Raw genomic sequence first — 20,348 nt, forward strand, 5'->3', positions numbered from 1 at the left:
ATAAATTTAGGTGCCGTACTTCTGAGAGAATCAGTCCCACCGGTAATGCAAATTAGCCTCCATATTCACACAATAATCAGATGATGTGTTGCTTTGTTGGAGCCTGAGCGTGCAGTCGGTGCTGGTTTGGGAGCACAGAATATTCTGTGTCTAAGAATAAAGAATTCATTCGTGGTTTTGCAGCCTTTCTGGGTGTGGTACGATTGTGAAGTTGGGAATGAGTCTCAGTTTGGTGATTCGTTCCCTACTGGATTAGGGATCTTCATCAAAAAATGCTCTGTGCAGTGACAGAAACGCTCAGACCAGATTTCTGCTTCTTGCTGGTCTTTCTTGACTCTCCCTGAAAAGCCAGAGTGTTAAGATTCATCTGTCTGCTCTCACTGTCCATTTCATCAGTGTGAAAATGTTTGTGTTCACAAGTCTTACGTTGCTTAATGAAAATGTCCGCAGCCCTTGAACATACCCTCATTTTTTAAGTCGTTAAACGACTAAAAAATGAGGGTAAGTCATTTAAGTCATTAAATAACTTCAATGACTTATTTGGCTTTTTTTCTGATAAACTAACAGAAAACAAAACATAATTATAAAGTGAAATGGAATTTATATGTGGTGGTATTCACGTTTTTGCAAACAAATGTTTAGAAACTCGTTAATGTTTCATCTGAAATATATACACATCAAGAAACCCGACTTACAAGTTTTGTCCCAGTAGCTCCTTGTAGGAGATTCAGATCATCTTCCCATCAGCTCTGATCAACTTCTTTGTTCCTTGCTAAAAGAAAGCATGAATACTCCCCCACTATTATATCAACCTGATGTGCTGTGTCAGTTTTCTGTCCCTAGAATCATTTTTCACATCGACCCAAAAATTCAATTCTCTCTCCTTTGATGGAAACATCCTCCCACCTGAGCTGTGGGTGTCTGGAGCTCCTCCAGAGTTATCCCATCGGCTGCTTCTCTAATTCTGATGACTCTTACCTGGCTTGTCAGTCTAGATGGGGATTCCACTCTCTGGATGTTTGTAGTTGTGCTCCTTACATTTTCTTTGGTGGATTGAGCTGTGCTGGATGAAACATTCAAAGCAGGACTATTGCCTCATATTTAGCTCTACTATTTAGCTCTACTAATTACAAACTTAATGAAGTTGGATGCACAAGATTTAACTGATATGTATTATAGCCACAAAATAAAACCATTTCCCCCCCATCTAAGTGATCATGCATTGCTTTGTAATTAGCCTCTCAAATTAAAAGCCAAATAAAAGACATTGGAATTTACGGCTGTAGCATCATAAAGTTCAAGGACTATGAATTTTCCAAGGTGGAGTAGGTTGCTAATTCTGTGACGTTTTAGAGCATCGTTACCTAAAGTGATTCTCCCTGGACTGATGTAAGAGTGGGAACATGAGAAAGCTTTGAGCAGAATCGATTCAGTCAAGTACTCTCAGAGTGAAGATCTGAGGAGGGAATTATCCATGCACCATTTCCTACCCAGCTACTGTTTGGAAAAAAAATAATAAAAATCCTGCAGCTCCAGCCTGCTGGTAGCTTTCATCCAAGAGGAACGCACTCGGTGTGATGTGTATGTGATTTATTCCTGGTGGTAATTCCTCCCCATCTGAATATGTTTAATTCCTGTCAAACTTAGAAGAGTGAAGCAGAAAATAAGGAGAATTGCTGTGACTCTGTACAGAATTTTCCAGAACCATCCTGAACTTGGATGGATGTCCTGGGGTGTGAAAGCTGCCACAAAGTTTAAGTCCATTGTGACCGTTATTTCTTATGATGAAATTCACAAAATGAACGCAAAAATTATATATATATATATATAAAAAACATCTGACAAAGTGCATTGTGTTCCTACGCCGCTTGCCCTCAGAGTACACTCCTCCTCCTCCTCCTCTTCCTCCTCATGTATTCCCCACCCGAATTCTCCGGAATAATATAGGACAACTCCCCCATTCCCTCCCATTCCCACACGCAGGGGCGCCATCGTCCAATGGCAAACACGCATTTCTTTTTTTATGAAGCTATCCCTTCCGAGCCAATCCCCGTTGCTCCAGTGATCCCTGTAAACCGGATGCCCTTCCCTCCGGCCCCTCAAACGCAGCGTAATCTGTGGATCAGGGGAGGCAGACGCACACAGGCGGTGTGGACTTGGGCTCCGATGGAGGTGATGAGGATGGGAAGAGAAAAAAAAGAAAGAAAAAAAAAGAAGAAGAAATAGCATCAGTCCCCGCCACCTCGACTGGAAAGCGAATCCCCGATGCTTACATATCAAAAGATGAAGGGACAACGCTGTGAGTATGCTATCGTCACAAAGAATGCAACACCGGAGAGCAGATAGATGTTGTTTTGTCGGAGGAAAAAGTGCGCGGAAACCGATGTGACACTTAGAAATAGATTTTGCGTGTTTGACGTGTATAATGGGGGGCATGAACGCTTTGGATGTGCGCGTAAAACGGAGGTGAAACTCTGTGTGGGTTTGGCGCTCAGCGCTCCAACCAGGCGGTAAGCGCATGTGAATCTGTTCCACATCCTTTTCTGATTCCTTCTACAGTCCAACCCAAGAAGCGTGAACACGCTTTTGTCCGCTTCAACTTTTTTTTTCCTCTTTTCAATAGGAATGCACATGGACGTCCAATTATTTCCAAGATAAGCCAAGATTTCGTTTATTGGCAAAGTTGTTTATTATTATTATTATTATTATTATTATTATTATTATTATTATTATTATTATTATTTTATTTATTTTTTTTACTTACGTACCAGCTCCAGCAGCTCACCAGTTCCGATCCGAGGCTCCCCAGTAATCTAACTTTGATTCATTCCTCTCACCAGACAGCGACCTTGTTCCCTTTACTTGGTGAAAACTGATAAATGGTGGTTATTATATAGATATATGAAATGAAAAAAAAAATCCCCCAACTGAATAATGCGCACCAGCTTTGTGCGGACCATCTGTCATCATATCGACATTACAGCATCCCCTTTATGCACCCCGCCAACCCCACCCCAAAGACACCTGAAGAGCTCAAAAACAGACAGCGATCATTCACAGCCACCACCCGTCTCCCTTTCTTTCTCCATCCGTGTGCCCTGACTCATGACGCGATTTTGTCTGGCGTGGACGCGTGCGTAAAAGCAGACGGGAAGCCCAGAATAGCTGTTTCGTCGGAGCAAAGTGGGGCGGATGAAAGCATGAAGAGATAAGTCACAAATAAATAAATCACTCGCAGACCAATTCTTCCAGCAAGAAATTTTGGAAGAGCGCGAACAGGATTAGGAGCGTGGGTTTTTTTTTTTTTTTTTTTGCACATCTTGAATTCTCGGAAACGCTCTCTGCGCATCTGACTTCCTCCCGGAATTGGAGCCTTCGGCACATTGTTAAAAAAAAGAGAGAGAGAAGAGAGAGCAAGAGAGAGAGAAGAAGAAGACGAAGAAGAAAAAAAGCCAGACTGCCATTTTCAGGATGGGCACTCAGAGAGGATGCATCCACTCTAAATAAACATACTTCAATCTGACACGTTGAGGCTTGAGGGGAAACTGGCTCACTGTAATGCAGCTGAGACATTATTTTTGTTGCTGTTAAAATTATTCATCTCAGGCTCTCACTGTGCAGTGCCAAGCACTAATATGCTCTAAGGTTAATGAGGCAGTCTCCATTAATTCTTCTGCCATCTGGATACATTAGATCTAGTTGCTTAGAGCTGCACCAACAATGATATGTGCTGTGAGTTCCTGAAAGAAAGTCAATTTCATACTTTTGAAGTCAGTTTGCTTAACAAAAAAAAAAAAAAAAACTAAAAAAACCCCATCTACAAACATGTATCTATATGTAAAGCACCCTATAAATCAACAGTTCTGATTGAAGCCGGCCCAAGGTATTAGCAAACTTAGCTGCTGCTCATGAAGAGTGGCTGTCAAGGGACATTTCATATTTAGCAGATGTCAGTTTGTATCCTCATTCAGTATCTGCTTTATTTACAGAAACGTTACTCATAGTCTACTGTAAGGAGATACGAACATCTGACTCCAAGAAGTGATATGCATCATCACTTTTTCTGTAATGAGGAGTGACTCATTGAAGTCAACAGCCCCAAACAGGCATCAGAGGCAATGGAAATAAAATATGATAAAAGAAAAAAAAAAAAAAGACTTGAGCATTTTAGAAATAGCTATTTCCACAATACCTCAAAATATTCAAATAGCGAGAGAAATAAATGTATGTGTGCTGTTCTATTCTAAGAGGAAAGGGCATTTTGAGGTAATTAAAATGGGGGAACGAATTAGCAACAAGCTCAGAGTTCTGGACTCATACAGGATGCAAATCACAGAACCTCAAGTTTGTAATGTTTATCAAGAATGAGCCATTTGAACTTGTTTCCATGGTTTAAAATCGGAAATTTGCTCTTATATTTGCTTTGGATTCAGAACACATGACAAATAATACTTGCATCATGTTTCCTTGTTAGCACATCTAGTTGAGCTGGTTAAATATTCACTGAGTCTGTATTGAAACACAACATCCTGCACATGACTGCCAGACCAAATGGCTCATTTAAAGCAATGACATTGCTACCACAATTTATTGAGTTATTTTCTGTTATTTCAATAAATTACGTGAGGGTCAAGCAGAACACATTCTGTGAAATCATCAGTTACATCACGTGAAATAAAACCCCTCATTTTGACAGGACATAAGTGATATTATTAGTTGCATCAAGTCAAGCCTCTAATCAAATTCTGCTTGGGGCCCAGTGCCATCTTGGGCTGCCACTGGTCCTGATGTGATCCAGACCAATGGGTTTCCACTTTCGTCCCTCTCAGGGCCGAGTTACACATAAATCAGTTTAGCTTTCTGAAGGAAGAAAAAAGAAAGAAAGAAAAAAAGGGCTGCAGCCTGCGTCTCCCTCGCCATAAAGAGCAGCAAATGTCAGAGTGGATTTTTGTTGAATTCGGTCCCCAGTTGATCGGCGTCATTGGGGAGGAGTAAGCGGACACAGAAAAAGTCAGTGGCTTCCTGATGCTGTCAGGCTGGACAGGAGTCAGTTGGATGTCTGCCTATCTTATCTCCAGCTGAAGCTATGATCATCATTCCTGCGTAATTCAAAATACGATGAGGTTCCTCAGCTGCAGCGTGCAATCCTGTCTGCCTGTTTTTTTTTTTTACATAAGAAAAAAAAAAACGCGCCTGTGAATCGCTGCTGCTCCTCAACTCATCAAAACTAAGATACGCTTTTGTTAGATTTTTTCTTTGTCTGTGTAAATGAAATGGTAGCATCTTTTAGCGCAGTCTCATTCACAAAACATCTATTGCAAATTTAGAATTTATTTAAAGGAAAGACCACATGTAAGCCGTTTACGTTATTGTTATGATCCATATTTCTGGAGAAAACAAGTTACCGAGATTGCTAAGACTTTAAGGCGGTAGAAAATGTCCTTCAAATTGCTTTTTATGGTACGAAATCTCTTAAAGCTTCCCAGAGGAAGCATTAGAGAGACTGAGGTTTTCTCTGTTAGGAGCAGAAAGGAATTCTGGCTCTCTACACTCTGTTGCTGCACACTGCTGATCAGCTGGCCAAACAGTGACAACAATATTCCGCTTGTTTTTTAAGAAAGACACAATCAGCTGTTTGGAAATATTTTGCATCAGAAACACGTGCAGTCTTGTTATGGAAACTAAAAACTTGCTTCATAGAGTCTCATCTTACTTTCATTAAGTTTTTCAGAGCTCACTCAGCTCTGTACTTGAAACATCTATACTCTGTTAAAAGAAAGAATAAAAATACCATTATGTCTTCAAAAACATTTCTGCTGAGGATCTAAATTCAGAAGAGAACAATAACAGGTGCATGGCATCATATTACTGCACCAAGGTCTCAAACAGAAAAGGTATAAAAACTGCTAAATTGTCCTCTGACGGGTGAAAGTCCCAGAGAGACTGCAGTGGAATTGAGTAAAGTAGCTCTGTCCCTTTCAAACCTGCAGTGCGTGATCTCTGCACACTGCAGGTTAGCTGGCTGAAAGAAAATCCACAATTTGTCTCACTTTCATGAAAGAAAAATGGAACTAATCTGAAGCATTCCCAGCTGCCAAAATCAGACGGTTGTTATGTGGAAGCTGAAAATCAAAAAAAACAAATTTAGCGGGTGCTTCTTCTATATTTTTGCTCCTGTCTGGGTATTAAATTCAATAAAAAAAAAAACACCTTGTGGGTTATAATAGCTGAAATAATCAATATTTCGTTTTAACTCTGCTGTTGATTGCTTCAAATAAAATTAGCCCACATTATGCAATTTTGTTTCAGACTTTTGTGTTATTTTCAGATCCTAGTCAGTTGATCTTGCCCTTGTTTCCTTTCCCCTTATACTTCTTTTGTTTATGCGTCCCACGGAGCAAGTCGTATCATTTGTATCCACATGTGCGGGTTAAATTACCGTTAGAGGCCTGAATGAGTCCACAGCAATAGCAGGAACCGGAGTGGGAGTTGTGTGTTTGTGCTTCCCTGTGCAGCCAAGGGTAAATGGAAAGGTTAGGTAATGGGTACCCCTGGCCCCCGCCTCGGGCATTGCGACATGCAGCCTATCTAGATGAGTGGTTGACCTCTGACCCCTCGTCTAGCCAAGGGCCGGGGTCTACGCGGGTCAAGCCAGGTGGCTTTCAAGAGCCTATTGGCCCGTTCAGAAGCACATGGCGCTTGAACTCGATGCACTATAGAGCCAAACACACTCTTCTGGTTAATTAGGAAACTCTTGGAAAGGATGTTTGACTGTGCATTTGTATTTGAGAAGGAGATTTAGGCAAGTATCTAGTCTGTGTGTAACTGTTTTAATAACGCAAAACTCTTGTTGGAAATATGCAAAATTCCTCTTGCTACAAGACGCGTTTCTGTGTCAGCATCAGTTTTCGTTTATTAAAGCTCCAGTGTTCCTGCTTTTAATTGCAAAATGTGCTCCAGCACCGGAGCTGGCTCCAGTCTGGTCGCAGCTGAGAGAAACAGCCTGTCTCCATTCTGTCACAACATGCTTTCTTATTGTATCGCCGCGCTAGACACTCCCCGTGGAAATTTTGGAATCTTTCCCATTGTCCCTGTAGGAAAGGGGGGGAGGTGGGTTTTCATATGGAAGTGGGGAACGCCAGGAAATGACAGGCATTCTTTGTGGACAATTTGAAAATAAACTTGTGGGTCTTTGCCTCGCTCCCTACAGCTGAGCAAAGACTATAAATTAGAGGAGAGAATTGGAAAATTAACAACTCCTTTGTGGCGTTTTTCACTTTCTTATATTTTCTGCTGCAGTCGGTTCTCAAAGTGTATTTTTCTATTGAGCGCACCTGAAAGACGGGCCATCGGAGCCCGAAGCTTAAAGGGGCTTTCATCGAGAGCTTTTCACTCTTTTCTTCGCAGGTTTCTGAATGGATGCATTCTCTATTTTCCTCCTTATTTATCCATTTTTTGCCTTGCTTTCCCCCCCGCCCGACTTTAAACTCAACCCTTCTGCTGGAACTTTGGTTTATGAGGTGTGACAGTGAGGTCCGGTTGTCGGGACAGTCTGCGTGGACTGAAACCTACGGCCTTTACATGCGCCCCGCTTTGAAAATGGCTTCAATTTAGCTCAGCCGTATACGTTTACTCAGATGCAGGAACTCCCCTTTTTCTGCTGAGCTGGCATAAAAGTGCAAAATAGGATGAAAGAAAGACAGAGAGAGAGCTAAAAAGAGAGCCGCTTTGTTTAACCTCGCAGGCTCTTACAGCTGCACACGGACTGGGCATGTTTATAAGAGAACAGGTGCAAAAATAAAAGAACCGTGTATGTTTAAAATTAGATATTTCTACAGTTGTTCTACGTTCAGAACAGGCAAAGCTGACGTCAGATTGTGATTACGTAAATTGAAAAAAAAAACATAGAATGTAATCTATTGCTTTCCTTTCAAACAGAAAAAAAACATTCCTAACAGGTTCTAAAATCGTACATGATATATTATAATTATAATAATTATTATTATCATTCTTATTATTATTAATAAAGTGACGACATGTATTAGCATTTATGTTTTGTTTTACTAGTAATATTTCTGTCCAAACAAATGAATCAATGTTGTAAGCAAGGAAAGACAGTCGCCCCTTTTCAGCCAGCTGACCGGCAGTGCACAATATGAAGAGATGTAGCAACTGAAAACCTCAACATAGAGTAACAGGCCTGGCGGCTAGCATCACTCCCACATCCCAAAATGTAGATAAGGGGCATTTTTAAAGTTTTCATTTGGGTTTCTGTCTTTTAACCTTCTAGCCCACTTCAAAGCTTTGGGGAGTGGCAGCTTTGATTACTCTACCGCCTGCAAAGACTCAGGAAATACTCATTTTTACAGCACTTCAAAATGTCTTCCAACTTAAAATTTAAGACAGTAGGATAGAAATATTTTGCAGTTGTTAAAGTGTAGCTTTTCAAAACATCAGCGTATCTAATTATTCTTCTTCTAAGAATAAAAACAACAACAAAAAAACATTTTTATAGTTTGTAAGAATGAAAAAAATATAGTTTCTGCTGACCAGCAGTTTGAAGCAGCGCTGCACTATTCTGTGCTCGGTACAAATAAATGTATTTTTTTCTCAGGAACCTCATTAAAAAGACTTTAATTTGCAGGATCGGCATGACCAGAAGTTTTTGTAGTTTTGGTAATTGCCCCAAATTGTGTTCCGAAGTTTTCTCATCTCTCTGCACCAGCTGTTCATAGTTCTGTCCTAACTCCAGCAAAAATCTCACACTTTATCCCCCCACCCTCCTTCTCCGTTTCTGCCGCTCTTCCTCCTCTTCCCCTTGTTGTTTTTCCCAACAGGCCAGGGGTAGTTCCCTGGTATTTGACCAGTGTAGCGTAGCCGGGAGGCCGGTTTTTCTGTCCTTGGTGAGACAAAGGCAGCGTGCCTGAAGGAGAAGGATGAAAGGAAACGGGGCCGTGCAGCCACTCCTGTTTACAATGGGAAACGTCCTTAGTGAGGCTGTAGAGCAAATAACCACAATCTCTCCTCTTTTTTGTTGTTGTTGTTGTTTTGTTTTCTATTTTAACAAGCGCTGAGATTGTGAGAGTGTATCTCCAGCCCCTTTGTCGGAGAATCACTGCTGCCAATGTACAAACCGTACTGATCTGAGTCCTGTGCAAGCAAGGGGAGAAGAGGGGGTGTTCCTTACATCTGAAGAGTGAATATCAGCTTTCTCTTCCTTACACCTGTTTAGTCTGGCCTGACAGATGGTGCCTCACTTTTTAAATACAGTTCCCATATTGAGGCGCTGCAGCTTTAGACTGAGAATAGTAGAGTGAAAATTTAAGACACAAATGTAAAACTAGAAATGTGATTTATATGTCTTTGTTTTTACTAATGTAAATAATGATGGAGTGATCAGGTGGATTTGCATTTTTACATTATGAAGTCATACTAAATTTACTTGAGGAGAAGGCAAATTGTTGCTACATTTACAGCAAAGGCTCAGAAGCCCAACGAAAATGGATAAAAATGAACGTCAGTGTATGTAATTAAAAAAAGAGAACTTTTAAAATAGAGGTTCAGAATGATGCGTGTCTTATCCCTACAGTAATTATAAATTTCTATAATTAAAGAGACAGATTGTTATGAGATTATGGACAGATTAAGTGTGGAGTGAATTGAGATGTAGTGGAACATAAATTAATACGGGGCGAGTATTTTAAGAAGATATTTGGCATTTGTCTTTATTATATAGTAATACACTGGCTTGGAATCATGTCAGGTCATTTTCAAGACAGGAAAATTCCTTCTCACATATCTTATCCCAGGTTATTTTATGTCCCAGTTTACTCAAATTTGAAAACATTTTTCTCCATGATATCGTAATGGTTTGGAATCCTGTTTTCATCAGACCCCCTCCCCCACATGTTGATGAGAACTGGTAGCTGGCTGGCAGAAAAAAGAGCTACTACACTTTCACTGTGGTTATAAGAGAGGAAGAATAGCACATATTGTTACTAAAATAATTACCTAAGTCATTTCTTTTGCCATTTTTTAGTAAAAAGTCATCACTTTTTTGCTATAAGATAATTTAGGCAAAATAATCACTTTTGGCAAAGAATGACTTCAATTATTATTTTCGAAAGGTGACAATATTGTCACATATTGTCATATATCGCCATATATTGATATCTACTCAGGCTAGAACCTGAGCATATAGCCTGATTAATGCACCAGCTACGTTTGTTATATTAGACTCACACTGTTACTCTAAGAAGTATTATTCGGTTGTAAACCGAATAATACAGGAATATTTTACACAGCACTATTACAACTGTTTTAATAAAAATGTTGCATAATATTTCATTTATTTCTGTTTTAAGAAAACACAGTTATATCATGTTATATGCATTTTTGTCTTGCATTTTCTGCAATAAAACCATTAGAGTCCCATACTGGTTCATGCCTATTTTACACTAATTCATTATTGGTTATCCCCTCAATTTCACAATATTACAATTAAAGATGAACAATTATTTTGCACATCATTAAATGCAGACAGATATGTCGGCCTGGCCATAACATACTCATGTTTTCTGTCTCTACTGGAAATTATATCCCGGCTCGCTCTGCTCCACTGCTGCTCGGTCTTCTGACAGCATCTCAGACAAGGGGGAGGGAGCGGAAGCTGCAGGAGACTTTTATGGTTCCAGCTCCAGAGTCAACCTGCTCACAGGCACCTCTCCACTGGCACTCTTTTATGACATCATAAATCCCCTCCCCTGCATTTCCTCTGTCCAGCCCTAGGTGGGTACATAGAAGGTACCTGTCTGTTTGTCTGGTTCTCTTGTCAGATCCATCATGCTGCTGGTGATTTCCTGCACATGCAGGTTCTCAGACCATCTAAAGATGCTCAGAGCTTGAGAGTTAACCAGTAGAAACAACTGTCTATTTGATGAGTGATGGAGGGGTTTCCCAGCAATATACATTTTCAACAAGGATATTTTTTTTGCCTTACAGGCGAGAGTTGGTGTAACATGATAGGAACTTTTATTTTGGATCCACGCACACTCGAGCCCATCAACGACGGCTTCGTCTGAGACGTGTTGACGCCTTTTGTTTGTGGAAATTTTGGGGAACGAAAGGCAGAAAAAAAGGGATTAGAGAAAGAAAAATAAGATTTTTTGGGGGGCATGGCGGGCAAAGGGAGGACGCGTCAAGAACCTTCATCGCTCACATTCATTTGACGCTCTGCACCGCTGGCCCCAGGGAGGCTGGAACAATAGACGCACCAGCATGACAACATTCCTTAAGGTTAAAAAGGGCAGGGGTCACCCGGTGACCCCACCCTGCCAATCAGTGGCAGGGCACTAACTCAGTGCCTCTTTGCTTTATGTCTTTGCACTTGTTGAACAGACTCTGCACCTTGTGTTACAACGTGCCCTTTGCTCTCTGATAGACTAAGATGGCCTGGATCACTTTTAGTCGTCTAATGCATTTTTGAATCAGTTTTAGTCTACATGGTAAGATCTGGAACAGTACAATCCAGATCATGCAAATTATATTTGCAGTAGAGACATTATAAATTATATTCTCATTTCCAAAGATCTTTCCCATCTTTTATAAGATGGGAAAGATTGGAGTCAACTAATTTCCTGATTGATTGACTTTGATTCTTGTACGTTTTAAATAAAAAAAAAATCGGATTTTCTTTTTCCTACTTGTTTCCTACTGTGCATCAAAACTACAAACACCAAACATTTTTGACTTCCAAATACACTAAAACACATGCTTCAATGCATTAATGGGGAAAATGTCAGAATTTCTCAATTTTTGTTGGATTCAAAGCTCCTACCTCTATCAAACAGTCAACTGAATGATGTTTTTCTGTGTTGTGCATTATAGCTACCAGAAAAAGAACAACTGAAGTCGGTCTAAATGGGATCCAGTAGGTCAAAGATCAAAGGGGGGGAAATGGGCATCTTCAAAAAAACAAAAATCTGGTCTCTGCTCAAAATAACCGTTTAAACTTTCAAGGAAGAGTGCATTTCCTTACAGCACAAAACTGAGAAAAAGTAGGCTAGGTGCAGAAAAATGTGCACGTTTACAGGCTTGGCAGTATATTTCCTAAATAGCATCTGCAGCCTATACTGAATACAATAACCCAACCAGATGTTTTGCAAAGCCAGATCTAAATGTGGTAGAAAAGACCCACCGCAGAGCAGCTCGGCTATAATTATTGGCCATATTTAAAAAACAGATGCATGCCTGTTTATATTATTATCCCACCAGGGTCAATGATTAATCCAACAAGGGAACTCTATGTCTTAAATGCTGTATTGTTTTAAAATCCTACATAAAAAGTTCATGTTCATTTCACTACAGCACATTTCCAGTGAAGGCATGGCAGCTATTAAAATGGAACATATGTATGTGGAGGCATAGCGCTGCTTGTGAGAGCCCTACAGGCAGACTGCAGGTCTGTTAGTAATTACGAGTGAACGTACAGTATTCACTGCAGTGGACATTAAAGTCCACATCGGACCACCCCAGAGAGACACCACTGGCACTTCCTCTGCCAACTTCCTTTACTCGGCCTCAAGGGGAGCCTGTTTTGGGATTTCCGGGGGATTCGCCGAACATTAATCACCCTTCGAAGAGAGAAATTTCTAAATGTTCGCAGAAAAGGATGTTTTCTTGTTGTTTTGAAAAATGTCGTTTTCTGTGTTGCGTACAGGTCTCTTACATCTGCTTTTCCTCCAAGCGTTATCTCTTCAGTTGGTCATCGCCATATTTTTAGCCCACATCACACTCGTTTTGGCTCATTCTTGGTGGGGCAGCGGGCCCCCACACGCCCCCGGACCAACCCCCCCCGACCGTAAAGACCGCAAATCCATAGCATTTCATCCCGCACAATAAATCTGCTTACAGTCGAGAAAAGGAGACAGCGCTCTCTATTAGTCTACAGTTAGAAATGAAAGTCTATCCGGCTGCAGCTGTGGAGGTTCTCCAAAGATGGGGACGTTTATTGTCAGGAACAAATAGAGGCCTTTTTATTTTGTCTAGCAGCTGACGCCTCTCCCCACCCGCTCCTCTAAAACCGCTTTTGTCAGTAATGTAGAGTGGGCTGCTCAGGCAAGACCGAGAGACGATGAGTTTCCAAGAAGGAAAAAAAAAAAAGAAATGAGGCACGGGGTTCGCTGGCGATAAACTTGAGGGGGGTAAGAGCCGGCTGTTTGCCATATGGGATAATTATCTGCTATTTTAAAAGATTATCTTCCCCATAAGTATGGTGTTTAAATGTATATCAGAAGGCATATATCAATATACGTGTGTGTGCATGTGTGTGTGTGATTTGAGCTCTGGTTTTTAACCTCCATGTAATGCGGAGACTCTTTGCCCCCCCTTCTCTCCTTTTAAACCGTGTTAGCCATGATCTGCCCCCCTAACCTCTCTAACCTCAATCCCTTCCTCCTCTGTAAGCCCCTCCTGCACACGCACACACACACACACACACACACACACACACACACACACACACTTATATATACCCAGGCAGAGTCTCTACACACAAAAGAAATATTCCGCTAGAGAGGGGGTCCCTTCAGAGGGCGCGACATTGAACTGGGATTGGGTGTGGGGGATTAAGAAGAAATGGATGGCTGACACTTGGGTTGCCATGGCAAAGCCCTCTTTTCCCCTCTCCGCCGACCCTCTGCCTATTTTTCATTTCGCGTCTCATTGTGGGGCGAGGTGTAAGTGTGTGTGCGCTTGTGACTATGATGGAGTAGGGAAGATGTAATAAGGCATATGATTTTGGTCTCTTATCTGAGGCCCCGGCGGAACAGACGCTGCCACCTCGGGGGTACACAGTCACAAAGTATGTTTACAAGGGGCCTGTGAATATCGTACTGTATTTCCTTGAGATTATTTACAAACCAGCCAGTGTTTTCCCCTTTCCGAGGGTGTTGCATGTCTGTGGACAAAAGCATGAAAGAAATCAGAGGCAGTAAATCAAAGACCCTGCACACTCGCAAGACAAAAAACCATTTTGTCTGTTTTATTGCTTTCTGAATTACAGCTCCAATGATGTGACACATTAGTCATCCATTGTAGCCAGTGTCTTATCACGCCATAGCGCTACCTCCCGTACCCCGCCAGAGTAATGGATGCAGGTCTGGCTTGCATAATGACATCAGCAGCCTGCAGCTGATGAAATAAGGCGATGGATGACCGTAGATCAGCATTTGTCATTCTGATGTCAGTCCCCCCCCCCACGCCCCCTCTCCACGCAGCCAGCGGTGGTGAGACGACACTGTCGAGAGTTGTTTGGCCCCGCTTCTGACAATGGGAGCTCCTGGTCTGAGAAGGGGCCACGCTGCAGAGGGGGTCCGAAAGAAGCTGTGCCGCACAGTTGGACGTCGGTATTGTTCTCTGTGCTGGATGTCCATGGATTTGAAAATGGCTCAGTAACCATTAGTAGAGCGATGTCAAACTAAAGTAGGGGTTGTCAGGATGACAAAAAAAAAAAAAAAGAAGAAGAAGAAAAAAAGGCAGCTCTTACATTTTCTAGTTTTTTGGAAACTTTTTCAATTTAAAGGTCAGGTCACTCAAAGAACACAGTGCTTGTTTAGAAAGGTAAGGAAGAATAGAGTTTTGTTCCAGAAAAGGTTTCATCCACTTTACAATAACAAAAATATAATGCGTTACTATTATTTCCATCAATCACTTTGTTTTCCCATTTTAATCGATTGGAATAATATTAATGTTTTAAACTGGCCTGGCTAGAATCCTGACTTGAATCTGATAGGGAATCTGTAGAGCAACCTAAAGATTAGGGTCATGGTATGGAGGTCTTCCAGGCTGAAAGTTGAAGCTCATCCAGAAAACTGATTAAATAAAACAACACCAGAGGAAACATGCAAAAGGATGGCCAGTAGTTACAAGAAAGGTTTGATTGTTAGAATGCAAATAAAGATTGTTTCTTCCATTTGTTAATAAGTATATAAATCATTTTAAACAAATTCCCTTGATAAACTTATTCTATAAAAACAGTTTTTTAGATCATTTTATCTTATTTTGAGGGATGTGTCTGCCGTTTTTCAGCAGACTAACTTTGTAACAACTAAAAACCTAAATATGCCAGCGGTGTGAATAGTTTGGGGCATTTCTTTACACTTTACACTGGATGCTTTGGAAAAAGTAGATGTTTTGCTTTGTTTCACTTTTCAAACTGGAGACATAAGAGGTCACTCTGTAAACCCTGACTTTAATTTCTGGGCCACAAACCACATACATAGTCAAACTGTTTTTATAGGTTCTGAATCTTTCTCCCTTTGTCCTGATTCATTCAAAGTTCAAATGTAAGATGAAGAAGTAAACGGCAACACGAGTAAAAAACATAAGCCAGAACTGTTTTGGAAAAATCTCTGACCCTTGCACAGCTTTAGCCATGTTCAGGGGCTTCTTTTGAACTCAACAAACATTGAGGACTAACTAGGGAACAGAAACTTTTCCTTTTGCTGGCGTGTGATTGCTAACCATCTCCTATTCATGTGTGTTTCAGATGCTGATGCAGAGCGTTTTTAACCCTGAAGAAGAAAGACTTCAATTTCTGGTGATTACAAGATAGTAATCTGCAATAAAGCAGACTCTCAAAGCTCATATCTGAACTTAAACACACCTTGTTATACTCTATGTGTATGACATGATCAGAACTGTCAGTGCCCCATGCACAGAACACTCTCTGCCACTGTCTTGTATCATTATATCCCCTGTTGTGCAACCTGACCTCTTTGGTCTTGCCCGAGTCTCTATCCTCCTCCTCTTCTTCCTCCTCTTCCTCCTCTGCGCCCTGCCTTCCCTGTCACATTGGCTCAGGGTCAGGGCCGCCGCCCCGCCTGCCTCGGTGAACATTCAACGCTGTCGGTGAGTTTGGTTTGAGTAGCACATAAACCATCGACCGTTGACTGTGCCCCGTGGCTCGCTCTGGCTCTGGCGATGTCAAATCGGAGCAACAAACAAAAAAAAATGGGGAAAAAAGACCAAAAAAAAAAAATGAACAAAAGGGCAAGTGGGCGCCACATGCAAATGCGGAGATGGAAACCACATGCGCACATGCTCATAAGTGCCACTTTGTGTTCGCTGTACCCAAAGACCAAAGGTCACAATCAACATTCATTGCTGTCGCTGGGTTGGACTCTGTAAGAAAGCTCACTGAACAATGAGTGCAACTGTGGCCCAGATCTGCCTGACTCGCGTCTCAGCCAATCAGACGACCGGATGTGAAGCACTCTGATTTCATTATTTATGTACTTCTTGTTTTTCACTTCTATTTTTTCCCCTCTCTTCCTCCCTCTCCGGTGCCGGGAGTTTTCAGAGGAGGAAGGCAGAGAGATAGGCGGCACAAATAGACTTCTGGCTGCCTGCTTGTCTTCAGCCTCCTCTTCTCTCCTCTAATTGATGGTTATGTGTGCAGCATGGGGGAAGGAAGCCGAGTGAATGTGTAATCATTTGGAGTCTCTTCTCCTTTAGATGTTTCATCCCTCTCTTTTTTGTTTGTCTAATTATATGCTGAGCTCAGTTAACTGTGTGTCTGCGCTGGCAGGGAAGGCAAATTTGCGAAAAAGGGAGGACAATTGAGGGGAAAAAGAAGATTACAGCTTTAGAAAAAAAAATAGATCCAGTCTCGAGTTTATTTTTCATAATAATTTTCCTGGTGCTCATGTGAATATGTTTGAATAAAAGCAATTTTGCAACGTAAGACGAAGAGTGTTTCCACCTTTTTGATCAAATATCCCTCGTTATCTGTATTTAAATGTCTTGGAGTCCTATACCTACCAGTCCCTGAGTGCAAGTGTGCTTGTGCTGCTCTCTACGATAGAGGACGTGTCTGCTCATCGCAGGGTGTAATATGTTATTTTGCTTCAACACCGGCGCAAACGCTCTCGTGGGGAAACATAAAGTCAATAACCCTGTCTTTCTTCACAGTCTGTGACCCACCTTATTGCTGCCGTCTGTGATACCTCTCACTGTCCTGTTACACACGCAAGGTGGACACACACGCAGCTGAAACCAAACACACACTCTGTTGAAAAAGATGAAACCTGAAAAACAACAACAAAAAATAATTACAAAATGCATTTTTTTTGATGGATTTCTGTCCCATTTCTCCTGACAGAACTGATGTAGCTGAGTCAGGTTTACAGGCTGTCCTGTTCACACACACTTTTTCTACTCTGCCCTCAAAAAACATGATGACCGTCAGGTCAGAGCTTTATGATGGCCACAACAAATTAAATTGCTTTGTAACCAATTTAGTGCAATATTGCCTGTTTTGAAGATCAATTTCAGACCAAAATAAGCCTGGCTAATATATTTGAGATGTCTTTTACAATATTTCCACATGAAGCTGTTGCCTCATAATGCTATCAAATTTAGGAAGTGACCAGTTCCTCTTGTAGCAAGCTTCCTCCCACAAGCTTTTCCTTTTTTTTTTTTTTTTTTATTGAAGTGCAATTTAGTTTCACAATACCAAAAAATAAGTGTCTGAGTGATTTTGCAAATTACAATCTGGCTTTTTTGTTGTTGTTGTTGCTCCTGGAATGATGGCTTCTTCCTCTCTGAGTGGACTTGTTTTATGTTGGTTGAAGACAACGTCTTACAAGCCTCACGCACTATATCTACAATGTTTTACAATGTTGCTTTATAATACACTCACAGGTATACGTCAGGTAAACTCAAATTGTTTAAAGTTGTAGTAATCTGTGTCTAATACTCCTGACAAAAAAAAATCCCCTTAATAAAATTAAAGAATTCTCAAAATTTATGAAGAGGAATTTTTTTTTAATAATTTTAACTGACCAGGAAGAGTTTTATTTTCCTGAAGACAACAGGAAAAAAGAAAAAGTCTCTTTAATCAGTGCCTGGTTTTCAGCTGCGTTCGTGACGTTTCACTCTTTTAACAACGTTTCTTAAGTGATTTCCTGACTGAGCCAATAAAGTCCAATCCAGACCAATTTGCCAGTGTTTGATGTGTGTTTTTGCCGCCCGAATTACACGATCGAGCCACGCGGAGTATTCTCTCGTGTCTCCATCACTCCGTCTCCGAAGTGCTTTCTCTGTCATTTAGTAACCAAGCCCCGTGTCCGTGTCCCCGTCTCCACGGTCCCCCTGTATTATGCATAGAGAGGCACTCTGTGCAGTGGTGCAGAAGAGTGGAGGTGATGTAACAGCGGCTGGGAGCGTCGCTTCGGACTCCCATCCGCGATGAATTCATGCGACAGGCAGAAAAAAAAAATCTGATTGGTTCAGCTTTGTTGACGCTGCCAACAACTATTAAAACGCTCTTGTATTTATTTATTTTTTTTTTTCTTGGTCCTACTCCTGTGAGATGGTGATTAAATTTAGGGGGTCACGTTCGGATCATCTGTCCTCCAGCTGCAAAAGTTTAGGTGAACGAAACAGGGTGGAAATGCAAACAGAGAGTTCACACGGTGGGTTAATGAAGCTTCGCAGCGTGCCAGGAGAACGTTCTCGTGCCAGGAGAACGTTCTCGTGCCAGGAGAACGTTCTCGTGCCAGGAGAACGTTCTCGTGCCAGGAGAACGTTCTCGCAGCAACTTCAAAACCAAGAGTTGAAGACGACACAGCTCTTTGAAGAGTTGTTACTGCCATCTAGTGTTGAGTCTTTTACACGACTTCCACTGCGTTTAACAAACGGAGTGATAAGCGTGACCTGTATCATTATGCTTAATAATTTCTTCAGTTCTTTTCGGTCTTTTAGAACATCCCGAGTGCTCATTTTATTCATTTAAAATGTTCATATTCTTACGCCCATAAAGCAGGTGAATACTGCTTTATGCAGGTGAATACTTGTTAGTTTTTTTTTGCCACATTACAACACATTTGAATATAGGCTAATATATCCCACTTCATTCTGTCTTATATAATAATTGTGAAGTGCAATGAAAAATTATGGATTTTGACTTTTTTTTTTTACCAACTGAGATGTGAAAAGTGTGATGTGCATTCTAACACAGATATCCTTCAATCTAAAGCATTTAATTTTTGCTCTGGCTGTATGTGGTTCGGGCTATTGTCCTGCTGAAATGTAAACTTTCACTTCACTTTCAAGTGTTTTGAAACTGAGGTGAAATCCCATAAGAATTTCCTTTAGGATTTTCTTCCTGCACTTGGCTCCATCCCTCTTCCTGTCAACATTGATCGGTTCTCCAGTCAGCACTATAGTACAGCATCTCCACAGCATGATGCTGCCACCACTAAGTTCCACAGTGGGGGTGATCTTAGGTTGACATGTTGCTTTAGAGTTGGGTTTTCTCTGGGCAATTTTCAATAAATACAAGGTTTGTAGGGTGAACAGCTAATGGTTAGGTTTGGGCTTAATGTACGATGGATAATCAGAGCTATGTTTAACGTTTGGAATATTGTTAGACAAACTAACCTTTCATTTTTTACTCTTGGTCTTCGTGGTGCTTTTTATTTTGCTTTATTATTATGTTCTCTATCTCAAAGGCCTAACAGCTTGGTTTTATACCGAGATTAAATTGCACAAAAACTACATATCTAATTTCTGAAGGCAATTTGTCTCAAGGGATTTAATTTCGGGGATTTCAAGTAAAGGGAGATCAAGACAAGAATGTTTCATCCTATTCACCTGGGAACAGTTTACAAGATATGTATCACTTTCCAACCAACACATCTATTGCATAAGGTCTATCTATTGCATAAGTTCCCTGCAAAATACCTTGAATGTTTTGGTTGTGACCTGATTAAATGTGAAAAGCTTCATGGGGTGTAAATACTTTTGCAAGTCATAACTGTCCCACACATCCAAGTATTAATTGTTAAACCTGACATGTAGATTATTGCTTGCAAGCATTTTCACCAACAGACATTTAATTTTCCAAAGAGGCTTTAAACTCTTTAGACCACTCATTTAACCTGTCAGCAGCTCGGTAATTTTCTGCTTCATCAGCAAGAAGAGGTAGCCTGCTTTTTTTCATTTAACAGGAAGTTGCTGCATGCTGACCTAAACAAAGAAAAAGTTGAGAAATTTATTTAGACCCGGATTTAAAATGTCTTTCATCGAGACAGCCGGCGGCATTAAAAAAAAAATATATATATATAATAAATTCAAGACTACAAAAGAAGTAGTAAAACAAAAACTATGTTGGTGTTCAGAAGTTGTCAGAGTGCTAAGTGGATCAGTGGTTGAGGAGATGCACCATGTGCAGAGGTTTCAGAGTTCAGCTGACCTGGGTCGGTCTTCCGGCCCAATAACATTTACTGTACGTCGTCCCCTCTTTCTCGGCCCTTCTTCCTGTCAGTCTAGCAAAGAATAAAGCC

General features: G+C 41.0%; 1 long non-coding RNA gene across 1 annotated transcript; it reads left to right on the forward strand.

Annotated features, from left to right (window-relative positions):
- Nucleotides 1-2,076: 2,076 nt before the first annotated feature.
- Nucleotides 2,077-17,826, forward strand: LOC129362200 (uncharacterized). Its single transcript, XR_008606197.1, has 2 exons — nucleotides 2,077-2,299; nucleotides 15,548-17,826. It is a non-coding gene; the product is annotated as an uncharacterized LOC129362200 (long non-coding RNA).
- The last annotated feature ends 2,522 nt before the right edge of the window (nucleotides 17,827-20,348 follow it).

This window comes from Poeciliopsis prolifica, unplaced genomic scaffold (assembly GCF_027474105.1).
Source record: "Poeciliopsis prolifica strain line A6 unplaced genomic scaffold, Auburn_PproV2 SCAFFOLD008, whole genome shotgun sequence".
In the NCBI taxonomy this organism is placed as follows: domain Eukaryota; kingdom Metazoa; phylum Chordata; class Actinopteri; order Cyprinodontiformes; family Poeciliidae; genus Poeciliopsis; species Poeciliopsis prolifica.